This window comes from Suncus etruscus, chromosome 8 (assembly GCF_024139225.1).
Source record: "Suncus etruscus isolate mSunEtr1 chromosome 8, mSunEtr1.pri.cur, whole genome shotgun sequence".
Taxonomy (NCBI): domain Eukaryota; kingdom Metazoa; phylum Chordata; class Mammalia; order Eulipotyphla; family Soricidae; genus Suncus; species Suncus etruscus.
The window spans coordinates 30,285,820-30,305,466 of NC_064855.1; the positions used below are offsets into that span (position 1 = coordinate 30,285,820).

Below are 19,647 nucleotides of genomic sequence, written 5' to 3' on the forward strand. Positions count from 1 at the left end.
TGCATAAGAATCAAGGTTTTTAAATCCAAGAGCCTTCACCAGAGCTATGGAATGAGGGAGTCCAAAGGACATAGGAAGAGGAAGATTCTGCGAGTCTCTAGGGCATCATGGAATCAGGTTCCAGATACGAAGGCCTGTGTCCTTCTGCCTGCCTGTTCCCACTCCCTTTCCCTAGTTCCACTTTACAGCATGGCAGATGATTCCTTATTTCATTCAGGTCTTTCTCCCTCTTGATGTTATTGTTATCCCTTTTTTTTCTGCACATGTCACCTGGTCTGACTATACAAAACTGATCAGAGCTGATGAATGGTGTCTTCAAATGTTTGCATTGTAATTCTGGAAATCTCATAGAGGAAGAAGGTTAGACTGAGAATGTCAGAGCATGTCTGTTCTCCCCAGGGTTTGGGACAGGGGAACTGATGACATGAAGAAAGATGAAACCGAAGAGCAGAAAGTGAGGAGAGGTGACATGGGTCCCCTTGAGAACTGTGGACTGAGATCTTTGACTGTTGGTATTTACATTGGTGAGGATATTGGCCCCAGATTCCAGAGAGACAGACAGATGATGAAGTGCCAGGAAGCTTAAAGCTTCCCTTTAAAGTCATGATTTCAGGCTCTTCTAGAAGATTCTTTCTCAACCTTGTTGGCAGGTTACCTGTGCTGTTGGGTCCTTTCTTCACTTTGTGATAGAGGAGAATAGCACATGTCTATTGACCAAGGGTCATTGTAGGATCTCTGCATCCTTCTACAGGTGCCCCATGGAGAGACATGCCAGAAGCCAAAGGGAGCTCAGCACCCTTTCCTGGACTGTGTGCAGGTGCAAAACCAATTGGTGATTTATTTGCAGCATCTTTTGGTGGAGTCTGGGTGGCTGCAAGCCAAGCTAAGTTAGAAGAGGTTGATAGGAAGGATGTTTATGATGTCTAGATAGGTAGAAAGGATGCATGTGCATGCATTGTTATTTGTGAAGATCTGTTGCATTTTATCCACCATCCTGAAACCCTGTTCTTCCATCCGCCTGCATCTCTTGACCCCTTTTGATATGCTCTTCCAATGTTGCCCATATTCTCACACACACACACAAAAAAAGATCAGCCCTGTGGTTTCACTCCCCAGTTAGAGACGCAATTCATCAACATCACTAAGCTTGTTGCTGGTGATAACATACCTTCGTCCTTTTTCCTAAGACCTCATTTTCTTTGAATATAGAATCACAAAATAACATCAAGGTTCAAGCATAAGGCATAAGGCAAAAGCCACAGAGCCCAAAGTGGTCGTAACCATTGTTGATACAACCTTTAATGCAGAAAACAATCCAAGTCATGCCCAAAATGCCAAGAATCAGCAAGGATGCAAGAATTTGCAGGAGCTGAGGGACTAAATGGAAAATGCAGACTTCATTAATTTAGGGAAAAGGACTAAGAAGTATAGAAAATCTAAGTGAAATGAGCCTCCATATCCAGATTCTATTCTGAGCAACATCCCTGCTATCCCCTTTGACCTACGGAATCCACTCCCATTTCTTTCTTCATTTCGCCTGCAGAGACTGTAATTCCTATTTCATTTCCTCTTTATGCATGTAATCTCTGTCCTCCCGCCCACTCTTCTTCCCTCTTGTCCCACCCGCAGACCCACCCCTTCTGCATGTCCTCACTCTCTAACGAGCCGAGACTGACAATTTTGCCAATAGTTTTCATACATAATGACTTAAGTGCATCGCTTCTCCCCAAACATGTTATCATTAGAGTTCAATTCTTCTGCTCCTAGCCTTTGTGCCTAGTAAATATATTTTTTGACGTGTGTTTGGGAAGATGAGCTCCATTTTATGCTGGTGCCATTAGTGCCAATTGCACAAAGCAGAAACACAAATTACCTGCATTTTGCAGATGTATCTAATCACCGAGACACCAGGGATGGGCATTTGCTCCAGTCTCCTCTCCTTCTGGCATGGGAAGGAGCACGATTTCCTCTCATGGAGAATGTAGGCAAGGGTCCAGTGAATGGGTGTGTGTGCCTAGGAAAGTTGGAGGAGAGAGTGGAGGGGGATGCTTTTTGCCTGGGCATGGGGTGGAAGACCTTTCAGGGGACAGTAGGCTCAGGGCCTCTCTTAGAGGGGGAGCAGAGAAGGCAGAGAACTTAGGGCCCTCCCAAGGCCTACATGGATGGAGGGCCCCGAGAGGGTGGTTCAAGAGACATTCATGATAGAAAGGACACTGGGAAGGCCTCACAGCTTCCCCATTGCCTGCCACTGCTCTGCTCTCTTCCAGGTTGCTTTGATTTGGGTAACTCTCTGATTAGAAATCAGCATGCCAGGGGCTTTAAAAGACAGATCAACATGGTTTTTCAAGGATCACATGGATCTGAAACCTGGGCTTCAGTAATACCACCTGCTATGTGCCAAACCCTGTGAACTTCTCAGGGAGCCTGCAGGCCACAGGCAGAGACAGGGCGCTCTGGAACTTGGTGACAGACTTGATGATTGACTCCTGAGCACAGTTCTCAGCAGAGCAGCAGAATGAGTCTTAAAGGGTCAGGGCTGAGAGCCTTGGGGACCCAAAGCAGAGGACATAGAGACCTTCTGCTGAGCTTAGGCCCTGCCTTCCAGGCCAGTCTCTCCCTATCCTTCTCTTACCCCTCTTTTTCTTTCTCTCTCTCATCTGTGGATACATATTGTATACACACATGCATGTCCACACTAATGCATGTTTAGGTAAACACATATACATGTGGACATGCACACATACACATGTGCACACAGGAAACATCAAAGAACCCAGAGGATGGGAAATCCTGACTCCAGGGATTTCTCTCTTCTCCCCACATACCACTTCCTGACATGTTTCTGACATGGCCTGTTCCTATGATCTGTCTCTTTTTCTCCTGGCCCCTGTCTCCCAGCCTCCCCACTTCTCGACCCCCACTCCCCTCTTACCATCTCAGTTTTCTTTCTGCCTCTTTCCTCACATTTGTACTGAGGCTACTCCTGACTCAACACCAAGGGACAGTGGCAGTAGAGTTGTCAAGTTTTACTGCTTTGTGGAAGAGGCGTGGTCCTTGGCAAGGGTACAGAATGGTTGGATGTTCCTGGGAAATGTTCTGGGATAACGGTGAGGACAGAAGGGGTGTGGGACACTTATTCATGGTTTCTCTGTAAGTGTTCATAGACAGATCTGCCGCCTTCCTTAATTCAGCCCTATTAACCAATTCATCCCATTGGTTAATAATTGCTATGGTTGCAGGTCAACATGGGCTCCATCATGGGGAGCCCAGAATAACTCATGCATGAATCAATGGTACTTTCATCCACGGCAATATGTGTAGGTGGGGCCTCTAGGATCTCTGTATTACCTTGGACCTTAGTGACTTCAGTGCCACTAAGGGAAGGCCCTTTCTCTGGGCAGAGACCACAGCCAGGTTCTCTGCCAGCCTGAAGCTCCTGTATACCAGGAACTTGCTTCAGTTACCACCCTATGCTCACCCCCAGACTCCTGCTCATACAATGGAAACTCACGCAATAGCCAGGAGCTCCCAAACAGTCTCCCGGCCCTGGCAACGATGGTGCCATGACCCTGATTTTCTCATGTGAGATGCAGAGATCCGATGATTGGATCCACTGTAGACTGTCTGCTGGAATTGGTATGAGGAAGCGTGACCATGTCTGTGGTTTCCAAAAGATTCACACACAAAAAAATTGCTTTCAGAACCCTTCTGGCCATTATTACTCATACATACTCATATGTTACCGAATATTCCAGCCATTCTCACAGACTATCCCTCTCTCTCCTGACTTTCTATCTGGGTCAACATCTCTAATTTCCATCTCTTTGTGACATAGCCTTGGATTGGGTGAATGTTCTCAGGATTTATCCTCCCTCTGTGCTCTCTGCCCTTCCAGTGCTCAGACCTGAGCCTGGCCCCAGCCTGGCAGACCCATCATATTCCCCCTAACAGAGGCCACCAATGAACATCCCTGTTTTCGGCCACCACTACTTCCCTAACTGGGTGTTCCATTCATCAATTTTTTCCTCTCAAATCCCACCCTGCAGCTGTGCTTAGAAGCAGTTCTTAGCTTTAGATCAGGAATCCATGAGGGTTCCTTTGAAGATTTAGGAAGGTCTTTATTTGCAATATGAGGACCTTGTTTCAGCATCTACATGAGGTCCAGCTGAATCCCAGAGTCACACTGCCTTTAAGCCAACACACAGTAACTCAGGCCTATTCTCACTCACTCAGTGAGCCAACCCTGAACACTGGGCAGTGCTCAGAGTCAAGCAAGAGAAATTTATGGTGTCTGACTAAGGGAATGAATAATAAGTTTTCCATAATATACCAGAAGACTCAGCTACAGGTATGTATAGAATGTGAGGAAAAGCATATGGCAGGCTGGAGTGTGTGTGTGTGTGTGTGTGTGTGTGTGTATGTGTGTGTGTGTGTGTGTGAGAGAGAGAGAGAGAGAGAGAGAGATGCAGTAGTCCTCAAACTATGGCCCATGGGCCACATATTGTATTTGTATCTGTTTTGTTTCTTCATTGCAAAATAAGATATATGCAGTGTGCATAAGAATTCGTTCATAAGTTTTGTTTTTACTAGTCAGACCCTCCAATGGTCTGAGGGACAGTGAACTGGCCCCCTGTTTAAAAATTTTGAGGACCCCTGGATTAAGGCATGGGATAGTGAAGCCATAGGTGCTATTGGCAAAAGAAAGAAATCTCCCAGAAAACATCCCATAAAAACACCATTTTTCTTAATACAAGAAGTCCTGTAGCTGGAGAGATAGCAGAGCGGTAGAGCAGTAGGGCATTTGCCTTAGACACAGAAGAACAGTTGTTCAAATCCCGGCATCCCATAAATCTCGGTCCCCCCAAGCCTGCCAGGAGCGATTTCTGAGCTTAGAGCCAGAAGTAACCCCTGAGTGCTGCCAGATGTGATCCAAAAACAAACAAACGAAAAAGAAGTCCTACAATCACTACAGTGTCATATCAAGGCATGGCTGGCCATGTATGATGACTGGCTGGGAACAGTGGTTGACACCACTGCATGGACATCTGCATGAGGTGTGACACCCAGAGATTCTGCCTGCCCCTTCTGAGCCAGGCACCCTCAGAGTGCTGGCACTAAATAGGGCCAGAAAGTAGGAGGAGCTGATGGACTGAAACCTAAGCTGCTGGCAGGTGCACCAGGGGAACTGCCATTCTCCCTAAAAATAGTTTGGGGACTTACTTGTGTTTTTTCTGTGAGAAAGGAGCTGGCAGGGCCATATAGTAGCACAAAGAGAAAATGCAGCTGAGGGATGTGGTGGAGGGGAGAGGCAGAGAGGCTGGGAAGATGCATTTACCCTCTGTCTCTCAAACCTCAACCCTTCCATCTGGTCTTAATGTTCATCCTCTATGGTCAGAGGGGCTTTTTGCAGTCTGTTCAGAGATTTCTTTGCAGTAGGGGAAACTGAGGCACAGCACAGTCAGGCTGCTTCATTAGCTTTGTCCGTTTTCATCCTCTTGGGCGCCTATCCTAAGAGTTTCAGAAAATCTTCACACCTCCACCCTCTCAATGGGCTGCATCATTGATCTGTAGGTTTTCATGGTCCCCCTGAGCTATCCCTGGGGGGTTGGAAAGCTTTCTGGTGAGTGGACTCTGCCCTCTGCTGGCCCCAACATCAGAGAAGGAGGCAGGCAAGGGGATTTCATTCCAGCAAATGTGCCCTGGCAAGCTTCCCAGGAAAGTCTTTGGTTAGAGCAGCCCGAACCCTAAATGAATACAGCTCAATATGCCTGTGATGTATTAATACCCTGATAAGCTGGTCAGAATGTGTTTCCAAATAGACCTATTACATGAGCAGCAATAAATCCTCAGCCGCGCCCAGCCCCATGGCCTGCATTGAAGAAGGATCGGATTCCTGGAGTTTGCAGCGACCTCTTGGCAGTTCTGACCTTCTGATGGATGGGGTGTCATATGCACCTCCTCAGGCAGCTCCCCAGTGACATCAGCCGTGCACAGCCGCGCCCTTTGCCCACTGTTTTAATGACTTTCTATTTTGTTTTACTACCTGCAATCTGCCGCATGTCCTGGTCAACGGTATCTATCTTGTCTGCGACTGCTGGCTGCCTCTGATGCTTTTATGAGCATTGATTCCCTTCACTGGTTCCCCAAAGAGGGCCTTTTCCTTGAGCCTGCACAGAATTCTGGAGGATTACAGTGTCTGCCACTCTGCACTCCGATTTATGGCTCTCCTGGGCTTTATTCTCTCCTACCTTGTCTACTAAGCTGCGCTCATTTAATTTTGAAGAAAGAGTGGAATGGAAGAAGTTGCTATTATTAAGAGAAAGGGTGTGTGGTAGCAGGCTCCACGGTGTCTAGTTTATAGCCAGTCCATATCCCTGTACCGCTCCAGTCTGACATGCATCTTAGTTCTTTCAAGCACAGTTCTCACTATGGATGGGACTAGAAAATATTCCACCTTTCACAACGTGGCTATACAAATACATCCTTGTGATTTGGTTTAGCTCTGCCTCTATTTGCTCCCACATGTCATGTGATTGTTGGTTTGCATTGAAAAGAAAGCTGGATAAGCAAGAAAGAGTATCAGAGCACCATGATTGAGGGGCTGGCCCCAGTCACTTCACTTACCTTCTTGCTTCTATTTGGATGCACTGCACTCTTTCTTAGGCTTCTCAGAATCTAGCATACATGAATTCAATTCTGTGGTCTGTATTTACTTTGATAAACATGTTGACTAATCATTTACCACTAATCAAAGAGTAGAGCAATGTCTAGACCATGCTCAAGTCATAATAAATGTCTTTTGAATATGCATCCAGAGTGTTCCATCTCAATGGTTATATGTCCTGATTCCTTGCTCAGTGGTAGAATGAAGAAGCTTCTTGAGGACTTCAAAAAGAAAATACCAGTCTCTGCTTTCCAGATGGACCTTTAGATTCACTATGGACTAGGTAGAAGGTAGAAATTATGGTCTCAGTTACAGAGAAATTAAGCTTATAGAATCTTCCAGTAAGGAAGAGTTCATGTAGCCAAGTGGATCTACATGGGGTCATATAGAAATTTAGTATTTCTAAGTGAAAGGCAACTGAGGTCACAAATCTCCATGGACAAAGTATGGAATGATCGTCCAGTGTTAGGTAAGGTGTATGTGACCAACTCAGGTTTAATCCCTGGGGATTACCTCTCCCCCAATTTTCTGTTTATCCCACCTCTGAATGACCAGACCCACCCATACCTGGGAGGGACTGTTGTTTGGAATAGAGAATAATAGAGGCTGTGGGGGAGGGAGGAGAGATAGAGCAGACACAGCTAGGATGGATGGAGGACAACTAAAGGAGGCTGCTTACTAAAACTTAGGATAGAAGCCGTGTGGAGAAATGCACATGGTGGTTAGGCCATGGAATAAAGTAAGCTGATTCCTTAAACTTCAAATGACTGCCTGTGGGTCATTTTACCACCATTACCCTGCATCCTTCAGACTTGCTAATGAAGGGGCTACAGGAAACGGGTTGAACCGAGAAAAGTCTCACCCCAACCACGCTAGAACTCAATATTTTATATTTAAATAACACGTGGCTACATTTGTCAAATTCATTGGCAAATGGTCCTGTGAGCCCACCAGGAGTGATTTGTACCTGAGTCCAGAGCCAGGAGTAACCAGAATAATCATAAATGATTATAATAAACAATCATAAATGATCATAACTAGAATAATTGGAGCCCCAGAGACCCAGGAAGAAAATCCCCAGGAAGAATCAACTGTCAAGGCATCATTGCAAAGAAACTCCTAGAACTTAAGAGTATATGCAAACAAATCCTGCATTTCCAAAGAGTATCAACCAAAAGATATCCAAAGAAAAACACCCCAAGACACATACTAGACACAATGATGAATCTCACAGACAGAGATAGAATAGTGAAAACAGCAAGATCAAAAGGAAAATTACATTCAAAGAAGCATTTTTAAGATTTATAACAGATTTGTCACAAGAAATCCTCAAGGCCTGAAGGCTGTAGTGGGATATAGTAACAAAACTGAATGAAATTAATGCTTCACCAAGAATACTTCACCTAGCCAGACTTACATTCAAGTTTGAAGTAGAGATACCAGCTTCACAGATAAACAATAGATCAGAAACTTTATAGACTCAAAACCAGGCTTAAAATATTAACTGAAATGTCTACTATGAGATAATACCCAGCTATCAACCCCAAACAAAAGTGTTCCCCCAAGTTCCTCTTCCCAAAAACCTTTTTATTTGATATGTTAAAGCCCACCTAGATTATTAGACTCCTCACCTCCTGGATTTGGAAATTGGTCTGAATAAAGAAAAGAGCGCTGACTTTGGGCTCTGCAGAAAGAACAAGTGGCAGAGAGACCACAGGACAGAGAGAGGCCATGAGGCAAAAAGCAGACTAATTCCAATGAATCCTTAACTCACTGACTTGGTATTATTTATCCAGAAATACCTTGCTCCAACTGCCTAAGGGGCTAGAAACATGGTGCTTGGGGTTTTCTCACCACTCGTGGATACTTTTATTTTATTGTCTACTTTGAGGCAAGACAGACCAACAGACACAGAAAACACCTACAAAAAGATGGTATTAAATTCACTGACAATTATCTTTCTCAACATCAATGAACTAAATGAACAGTTAAGAGACATAGAGTGGCAAAATGGATTAAACAATGACTCCAATGTTTTGCTGCCTACAAGAAACACATCTGAATAGCCAGAACAAACATAGACTCAAAGTCAGAAGGTTGGAGGACAATCATCCAAGCGAACAACTGACCATACTAATATCAGATGACAGAGTTTAGACTTGAAAAATGTATAAGGGACAGAGATGGACACTCCTTAAAAATCAAGAGATATTTACAATAGGAAGAATTCACACTCCTAAAAATATATGCATCCAATAAGGGATCAGCAAAATATTTAAAACAATATCTGATAAATTTGAAGAAAAGCATCAATAGCAACCCAATAAGAGTGGGAGAGTTAAATACTACCCTGTTACCTCTTTTTAAGTCAATGAGGTTAAAAACTGACAATAATATACTATATATGAAGGCATAAGTGAAGGAGAGTGGCTGAGTAAATATATAGGGTTCTCAATCCCCAGAAATCTAGATACACTTTCTTCTCCAATGTACATAGGGCATTCTCCAAGAAAAACCACATGCTGACCCATAAAACACACCTCCATAAAATCAAGAGGATAGTGCTCACTTCGGCCACACATATACTAAAATTGGAACAATACAGAGAAGATTAGCATGGCACCTGCACAAGGATGACAAGCAAAATCAAGAGGATAGAAGTTGTGTGAACTACCTTCTCAGACCATAATGTACTAAAATAAGAAGTGAATTACACACAGGCACAGAGGAAAAACTTTAACACTTGTAAACTAAACAGTTCAGTCTTGAGCAACCACTGGGTCAGAGATTAAATCAAAGAGAAAATCAAAAGATTCCTGAAAACAGACGAGAATGAAGACACAAATTACCAAAATATGTGGGACACAGCAAAAGTGGTACCAAGAGGAAAATTTATAGCTTTGCAAGAACTCATCAGGAAAAAAGATGGGCCTAACATAAATAACTAAATGACACTGCTTATACTGTTGGAAAGTGACCAACAAAATGAATCAAAAACAGATAGAGAAAAATAATAAAATTTTGAGCAGAAATTAATGACCTGGACCTGGAAATAAAAAAAAATTCGAAAGATCAATGACAGCAAGAGTTGGTTCTTTGAAAAAAAAAAAAAAAACAAAATCCATAAACAATTAGAAAAACTCAAAAAGAAAGGGAGAAAGAGAAATTTAGTAAACCAAATTAGAAATGAAATAAGGAGATTACTACAGATAATAAAGAAATTGAAAGGCATAGAGAAACTCTATGCCACAAAACATGAGAACCTAGAAGAAATGGCTAAATTCTTGGAATCTTATAACCTTCCACAGTTGAGCCTCCATGATCTAGCATAACATAACAGACCCAACACTACTGAGAAAATTAATTAATAATGGTAATTTAAAAAGTTACCCCAAACAAAAGTCCATACCCAGATGGATTCACTAAAGATTCTATTTTCAAGGAGACCTACTCCCAATCCTTTTCAAGCTCTTTCGGGAAATTGAAGAAACAGAAATAGTCTCAAAGTTTTATGAAGCTAACATCATTCTTATACCAAAAGCAGAGAAGCAAATAAGAGAACTACAAATATCTCTAAAAGGGGCTGGAGAGATAGCATGGAGGTAGGGCATTTGCCTCGCCTACAGAAGGATAGTAGTTCAAATCCCAGCATCCCATATGATCCCCTTAGCTGCCAGGAAAGATTTCTGAGTGTAGAGCCAGGAGTAACCCCTGAGCGCTGCCAGATGTGACCCAAAAACAAAACAAAACAAAAAAACAATAGAGAAATCTCTAATAAACACAGATGCAATTTATTGAGGAATAAAATCCTAGCAAATAGGATCCAGTGCCTCATCCAAAAGGTCATACACCATGGCCAAGTAGGATTCATTCTAGAAATGTAAGTATGGTTTAATATAGGCAAGTCAATCAATGCAATAAACCATATCAATGAAAGGAAAAATAAAAACCATATGATAATATTAATAGACACAGAGAAAGCATTTGCTAAGGTCCATTCATGATAAATAAAACTCTTTACAAGATGGAAATGGAAGAAACTTTTCTCAATATATTCAGAGCCATTTACCATTCAGAGCCATTTACAATAAGCCAATGGAAAATATACTCAATGAAGAAAAACTGAATGTCTTTGCTCTAAAATCTGGCACAAGCCAGACTATCTCCTCTTGCCACTCCTATTCACCATAGTAGTGGAACTATTTGCCACATCTCTTAGACAAGAGCAAGATATCAAGGATATCCAGATAGGAAAGGAAGAAGTCGAGCTCTCACTGTTTGCAGATTACATAACACTATGTTTAAAAAAGTCCTAAAAATAATCTACCAAAAATCTTCTAAACAATAGATTCATATAGTGAAGTGGCAGGCTACAAAATTAACACACAAAGTCAATGGCCTTCTTCTACACCAATACTGATAGAGAATAAATAGATACTAAAAAATACCATTTTTAGTAGCAACACCGAAACTCAAATAGGTTGGAGTCAACTAAACCAAAGAGGTGAAGGACCTATACAAAGAAAACTACAACATACTGATTCAAGAAATAAGAGACAAGGAAATTGAGACATATGAATTGGGAGGATTAACATCATTAAAATGGCAATACTCCCCAAAGCATTGTATAGAAATTCCTCTAAGATTACCATGACATTCTTCAAATGAGTGAATTAAATATTCCTGAAATTCATTTGGAACAATTAAAGCCCATGAATAGCTAAAGCATCCCTTAGGAAAAAGATGGGAGGTATCACTTTCCCCAAATTCACATTGACTGTACTACAAAGCAATATTTATAAAAGCAGTATGGTATTGAAATAAAGACAGACCTTCACATCAATGGAATAGACTTGAATATTCTTTTTTGGGGGTGGGGGCAAACCCAGTGACGCTCTGGGATTACTCTTGGCTTTGTGCTCAGAAATCACTCCTGGCTTGGGGAACCATCTGGGATGCCAGGGATCAAACCAGGGTCAGTAATGTGCAAGGCAAGTGCCCTACCTCTGCTCTATCACTCTGTCCCCATAGACTTGAGTATTCAGAGAATGATCTCCAAACATAAAATCAGTCTTCGATAATATTTGTCTTTGATAAAGACTAATACAATTAGTCTTTAATAAAGGGTTAAGAAACAAAATGGAGCAAGGAAAGCCTTTTCAACAAGTGATGTTGGAATCACTGGTCAGCCACATGCATAAAAGAAATCTCAGACCTCATCTAACACCATGCACAAAGGTCAAATCAAAATTTAATAAACACATTGATATCTGCCTTGAAACTATAAGGTAGATAGAATAAATCATAGGCAAAATACTCCATGACATTGAGACTAAAGCAATCTTCAAAGAGGAAACACCATTGTCCAAACAAGTAGAAGCAGAGATACACAAATGGGACTACATTAAACAGAGAAGCCTCTGCATTTCAAAGAAAACAGTGACTAGGATAAAAAGGTCATTCAGGGAAAAATTATTCACCCAAAACCCTTCAGATAAGGAACTAATATCTAAATTATACAAGGTACTGACAAAACCTAAAAAGAAAAATACAACTAACTCCATCAAAAAATGGAGAGAAACAGTGAGTACAGATGGCCAAAAGGCACATGAAAAATGCTCCACAGCACTAATTATCAGGGAGATGCAAATCAAAACAATAATGAGGTATCATCTTCCTCCACAAAGACTGACACACATCACAAAGAATAAAATCACTGTTTGGACAGTGCTGGCATGGATGTGGGGAGAAAGTAATTCCAATTCATTGCTGGTGGGAATGCCATCTAGTTCAGCTTTTATGGAAAATAATATGAATATTTCTAAAAAAGTGGAAACTGAGTTCTCATAATACAGGAATTTCAGTACTAGGGATATACCTTAAAAACAAAACACAATACTAAAATGCCTTCTGCACTCCTATGTTTATTGTGGTGTTATTTACAATAGCCAGAATCTGTAAACAACCCCAGTGCTCCACAACAGTTGAGTAGCTAAAGATACTGTGGTACATTTACACAATGTACCTAACAGCTGTTAGGGAAAAAAATGAAGTCATGAAATTTTCTTATACATTGATAGATATGGAGACTATTATGCTGATTGAAATGATTGATATGGTGAGAGATAGACACAGAATGGTGTCATTCATTTGTGGGATTTAAGAAAAATAAAAGACGGTATGGTAATAATACCCAGAGCCAATAGAGATGAAGACTGGAAGGACCAGCCTATGATATGAATCTTACCACAAAGAGTGGTGAGAGTAGTTAGGGAAATAACATACACTATCAACTACCATGATAATGATATTGAAAGAGAGAAATAAAATGCCTTTCTGAAGACAGGCAGGCAGTGTGGGAGGAGGGAAATGGCAAACATTGGTGGTGGGAAAGTCACAGTGGTGAAGTGTGCTATACATTCAATGACTGAAACCCAACTATGAAAATTTTTGTAACCATGATGCTTAAATAAAGAAATTATTTTTAAAAATAAGAGTGCACACTATTATGTATGCATTGTTCCCTTTGGGTCTCTACTGGGAATTTAGGAACCAACTTTAAGGAGTAGATTCACAGCCTCTTACATTATAAAAATTTTTCTATAATCAACTAATGTCCAGGGACTAGAGTTTAGGCTTTTCCAGTTCCTATGTGATCTTATGGATTACAGCCCTGGACCCAGCACCTTCCACCTGTTTCCTAGATATCTGAATCAGGGGCACCTATTTTCATACCGGTGTCCTTAGACAATTTGGACTGACATAGAGAACTTTTTATCTGTACTACTTTGAATTCAAAATAATGAAAGCCAGATTTTAGTTATTAAATCATTGCTTTTCTTCAACCTATTGACGATGCAATTGCCCTTCCCCATTAGTGATACTAAATTGGAATTTACATGAAAATATTAGGAACACAAGTTCAGTGAATACAAAGAGCTCTAGGGGGGTACCCACTGTTTGTGGCTTCCACATAGAAACAGTGTGCTAAGATCTAAAAGGACATCATGGTGCTCTCCTTCCTCATCTCTGTTTCCTATATCAATCTTTTACTGAATTCCTGCTCCAATTTGACTGAGGATTTCTGAAGAACAAACCTTGATCCTGCAGATCGCTTCTTTTCCACTGCCCTTTTCTTTGTCTATTCTCTGAAAACAGGAAGAGAAATCATTGAAGTGTGCCCTGTTCTCCATTCAAAGAGGGTTCCAGCAATTTTGAGAATTTGGGAGTAGACGACTTGTTTAATTGTTTAATTATTGTTTAATTGTTTAATCATCTCTGAAAAAGAAAGAAGGTGACCTTTCCTTTCAGACTTTGGCAAACAGACCCACTTGCCTATTTGGTATTTGGGGGTGTACGTTGGGGGCAGGGAACAAAGCTGCAGACTTAGTACTAGATTAGCCTTGATGGGAAAAACCCTACTCTGTCACGTGACTAAGGAACTGAAATGTGTTTCTGAGTGGAGATAATGCTGCTGCTACTTTAATTTTGAGTCTTGGGTAATTACCACGAAAGGAACAATCTCCTTGCTAATTTTACCCCAAGCATTTAAATTTCAATTAATATCATGTGACTCTTCTGTGTCCTGCTGAGGTGAGACACACATCCTCTTTAGCACTTAGATCTGCTGTAAGAATGTACATAATAAAAGAAGGTGTGTTTGCATTAGACTGTGAGTCAGAGGTGCATTAGGGTGTGAGTCCGGAGTGCCCTTACAGAACTCTTCATTACCAATCTCTCTTATAGGCCACTAACCACAGAACATGCTGTCTTATCTCAGATCCAGGACTCAGGAGACCCCAAACTTTGTTCCCAATCATTTATTTACCCCCCCCCCCATCCTTTTCCTGTCTGTAAATACTATTAGCATCAGCCTAGAAGTCACACATACATTTGGTTGCAGTTTCCACTGGAGGAGGTTGGGGTGGGGAGGTTGTCACACAACATATGTCTACTTGGCCAGAATGTTCTTGGGGAATTCTCTAGCTGTGGGCTTTCCAGCTGTGTGTGCTCATCATCACAATGCTCACAAACCTAATATGGGTGATCAGGAATCCCTCGAGGCATCATGCAATGCAAGGAAGAGAGGTTCAACCAAATCTCTCCTCACAAAGACCTGTGTGGGAGTTGTAGGGTGTCTTCTTACTGCTCCAGACCCAGGAGCACAAAATGGGGACAGAGATACTAGAAAAAGAGATGATAGAGTGGAATAAAGCAGAGAGCTAGTAGAGGCAGGGGTTGGATCCCCACTTGACCTCTTGAACTGCAAGAGGTGTAGAAAGAGTGAACTCTCATCAACCCAGTCATCCTGCAGGAGACACTTCCAGCCCCCTCAGGGTTGCAAAGGGGATCATAGGGACCAAAGTTCTGTCCAGAACACAGCAGGGCCCTTTGGGACCCAGCTAGGACCTGTGATCTTGCAGGGAGGGGTGCATACTTCTTCTCCAGTACTGGTCCACAAAATGTCCTACCCATCCACAAAGTCATCTCATAGCACAGTGGTTTTCAACAACTATCTCGAGGGTTAATGCTAGTGTGCAGGTGTTAAGAAGGTGTTGGAAACCACTGCTCATTTCCTTTGATTTCATCCCATCAACTGTACCCAATGGAAGGCTGAATTGAGGGGAGCCTGATGGTAGAACCCCTACTGCCTAGTCTGCAGTAGCCAAGAGGGCAATATGCATATACACTTCTTAGATTAATATCTTTTAACATTTTAGTTTGGTTTTAGGCCATACAATGCTCAGGGTTTATTCCTGGTCTTTTGCATAAAAATTACTCCTCGACTCAGAGGATCATGAGTTTCCAAGGGTTAAATCCAGGTTTGCTCCAGGCAAGGACCTACCCACTGTGCTATCACTCTGACCCCTAACTTATTTTTTTAGCCCAAGTTCTTAGCCCATACAGTCCAAAGTTTTGTCCTTCTGCAAATATGCTAGGATGTTTTGTTTTGTTGCCACACCCAGCAATACTTAGGGATTACTACTGGCTCTGTACTCGAGCACTCATGGGAGACTCATAAGATGCCAACAATCTAACCTAGGTCAGCCTGTTATACTATCTCTCTGACCCATCCCATGATTTTCATTCAATTTCATTGCTCTTTGCTCTCATCTTACCCTTTATCTGAAATAACATGTGCCCTCCACTCTTCACTTAATGTACTTTCCAACATCTACAAACATATTAACTCTCTTGAGACCCAATTTGTTCTAAAAGTATAGTAACATTCTTGGAGTAAAGAAGTAAATGTTTGTAACTATAGGTTAAGGAGCTATGCCATTACCAATTCACAGCAAGATAAAAATCTGAGAAATATTCATGGGGTTTTAAACTGTTTGTAGTGGGGAGGTTGTTGAGATTTACATTGACTTTGAAAAGGGTCACAGGGGCCGGAGCAGTGGTGCAAGTAGTAAGGCATTTGCCTTGCACATGCTAACCTAGGACTGACCGAGGTTTGATTTCCCCAGTGTCCCATATGGTCCCCCATGCCAGGAGCAATTTCTGAATGCATAGCCAGGAGTAACCCCTGAGTGTCACCAAGTATGGCCCAAAAAAGTCTTCCCCCCAAAGAAAAAGGAAAATGGGTCTTATTAGGTATATAGAAATGTGTTAACCTTCAAAATAAAGTGTTTCACGAAGTCCTAAGAGAAGAGTGGGGCCAGATCCCAATGAGGATTCCCATGTCCCCAAGGTATGACCTGTCTGATCAGCATGTGTTCTCATGTGAAGGGCAAGCTATACCGTTCCTGGATATTATTCACCCACTCTGGAACTCAAGGTGAAATGCAGGTGAAGGTAGCAGAAATTTTCTCTGCTACCCTCTTCACACATTGACTTCCCTCCCAGCATTGATCTCCAGAATAAGATTCACAGACCCCTCTCAACATTTTTACTATTTTAACTATGTTAGGGAAGAAAGCTGAGATGTTTCACTTAGCCACTGAGGGCAGGAAGGCTCCATTGCTTTACCTTATGGTTGATTGATTTCATCAGGACCCCAAAATGCTCTGATGGCCTTATATTAGGAGCAGAAATCCTTCCCAGCCACATCAATGTGGCACACAGGAATTAAATGAAGACTTGGCTTAGAATTGGGGCCTAACCCATCAAGCAGTGCCATGCCTTCCTCAGTCTTTGAATGAATACAGGGTGTTGTCCCTCTAATGTTGACTTGTTCATTTCAAAAAAAAAAATCAGGGCCCACTATGGTTGACAGAATTTGCTTGGAGATGCTGCTGTTTCAGATTGCTGGAGAAGATGGGAAGATTGACAGGTGTGCTTGCTGAGATCCATGCAGCCAAGCCATCTTGATTTTTTCCTCAGGTCTGTAGAGAAGTGGAAGGAAAGGTTTTTGTTTTGTTTTGTTTTGTTTTGTTTTGTGCTTTGTTTTATGGGTCACACCTGGCAACGCACAGAAATTACTCCTGGTTCTATGTTCAGAAATTGCTCCTGACAGGCTGGGGGGGGGGGCGAGGGGACATATGGGATGCTGGGATTCAAACCACTGTCCTTCTACACGCAAGGCAAATGCCCTACATTCATGTTATCTCTCTGCCCCCAAGGGTTTCTTTTGTTTGGAGTTCCATGCAAAGTAATCATGTGTATGGGAAGTTGAGCACATTCTTCTTTGGAAAAACAAGTTAATGATAAAACAGAGTGATCCTTTTCATATTGTGAGCCTTGCTGAATGAAGGCCTCATAATCTTTTACATTTTAGGAGTTTGTAGGCTGGAGATTTTAATTTAAAAAGTAATCAGTTGATGAACGCTAGTTGACAACTTACTTCATACAATTTTGTGCAAGGCACAAAGAAGAAAATAAGGCCTGACCTTTTCCATGTAGGGATCAGGGGAATATACAATAAAATACCCTTTGATGAGCATATCATCTATTAAATAGATTTCAAAAATGTGTTATCTGGCAGGGCTCTACTATATGTGAATTCTAGCCTTGACACATGGTTGCATGAATCCTCCCACTCACTTCCTACAAAGGGGAAACTTATTTCCCCTGCACATGAATTCAAGGAGCTTTCATGTTTGTTCTATGCAAGAAGAAAAAAGCTGAGTTAGGTGGCATTATTCCTTGTTTGCATGGGCACATTAAAATGGAAAATACTATACATACAAATAAGTTCTTATCTAATAAAGATAGGAACACACAAATCTAATGGTGCAATGGAACCTTACACCCTGAACATTGACATGATGATCTGGCACAGGTCTCAGAGGTTTGGGCATTTTTCAGTCACCCCTGAACCAGGGAAGCCATCTACAAAACATCCAAAGTTGTCTATGTCATCACCTGAAAGCAATTCTCTACCAGGGAAGACCCTACTGCTGCTCTGACATCAATTTACTCAAAAGAGTCTTCCCTTAACACTGAGAAGATTTAAACAAGAACAATGACCTGTGTACTGGACAGGGATTTCTGCATTGCCCTTTTAATTCTGAGTCCGTACCATCCTGACTTCAATGTTGTATATACAGATTCCAGGACCTTCAATACAGAAACAGGATACCAACAACAGAGACTATGAAAAATATAATTGTATGGGCACTACAGACAATGGCCAGGATTGGACAAACTAGTTTGCCTGGAGCCTAGAAATGGTCTTATGTCAGGAAACTTCAGGGGTAAGGTCTCCTTGTACTTAGGCCAAAAGTTTTTCTTTTCCATGACCCCCATACTTTGGTGGGCCCATGCAAATGATAATTGCCACTCTAACATTGTTTATATAGTGCTCCTTTGACTCTAACCCTTTAAGAAACCACTAGTAAAAATATCTGGAACTGCAAAAAATGGTTTACATTAGTGTTAACATATATACTTTTAGTTAAACTAGCATTCTGGGGGATAAAGAAGGAAGAAAGGGATATATGCTTGGGAACAGGGATGAAGGGAGGACAACACTGGGGGTGATGGATATTCCCCTGATTCAATGTTAATATGTACCTAAAATACTACTGTGAAAGATATGTAAGTCATTATGATAAAAATTGTGTTTATTTAGAAATGTTCTTTGACTTACATGTATTATTATATTATATTAATTATATGTTATGTTATGTTGCTATATTATGTTATGTCAGTTTACCTCAATATGTTAATCAATTTTGTCTCTTGAATAAATTCTTACAATAAAAAAAAAGATAAAAGCTGAGCTTTCCCTTCCAACAGTTGGATTTCAGGGATGTTTACTCCATCTTTTCCCACCATCTCCAGATTTTAGGAATTATTAAGTGCTCAGTTGTGCCTTCCTCTCTACTCTGTATACCACCATTATTATAAGAGTTCTTGCTGTTTCCACACAGGCACTACCAACTGTTTCATAACTGCCATGCTTTTAAATTTTGTATTTGCTTGGTTTGGGGGCCACAGCCAGCAATGCTCAGGGCTCACTCCTGGCTCTATGTTTAGGGGGTCATTCACTCCTGGAGGACTCAGGAGGACCATAGGAATTGCCAGGGATTTAAACTGGAACAGATGTGTGCAAGGGAAGTGCTTAATTTCTCTATTGTATCATATCTTTCTAGTTTTGTAATTAAAACAGTTACTATTGTGAGATATGAGGCCAATGGGAATGAGTAAGTTAAATGCCTTGGTCTTTGTGGCCCAAATTGCATAAATTGCATTGAGATACTTGTAGATTTGAAATCACACTTCCCACCCCTAGTATACCTTTCTCCCACACTAAAGAGTCACAGTGCCTGCTGATGTTGGGATTCCCAATATATCCATGTGAAACCTTGCAGTTCTGTTTCTTGCCTTAGTATACCACAAAAGCAGAGATGGATAACAGAGTACAGGTCCCATGTAACTAGGTGTCAAATTTTTAGAAGTGTTTCCCTGGGAAACGTGAGGGTATATAAAGGTACCATAAAAATGCCTAGTAAAACCAAATGTAAGGGCATTGAGAGCATGTTTGTGCTGGAAAAGGCAACTGACCCAATGTTGTTGAAAACAGAATTATCAAAACT

The 19,647-nt window shown here is 41.5% G+C and overlaps 1 protein-coding gene and 1 non-coding gene across 4 annotated transcripts in view; both read left to right on the plus strand.

Annotated features, from left to right (window-relative positions):
- Positions 1 to 19,647, plus strand: part of NTM (neurotrimin) — a 1,165,251-nt gene that overhangs the window by 871,724 nt on the left and 273,880 nt on the right. The window lies entirely within an intron of this gene.
- Positions 9,226 to 9,332, plus strand: LOC126017075 (U6 spliceosomal RNA). Its single transcript, XR_007498751.1, has one exon. It is a non-coding gene; the product is annotated as a U6 spliceosomal RNA (small nuclear RNA).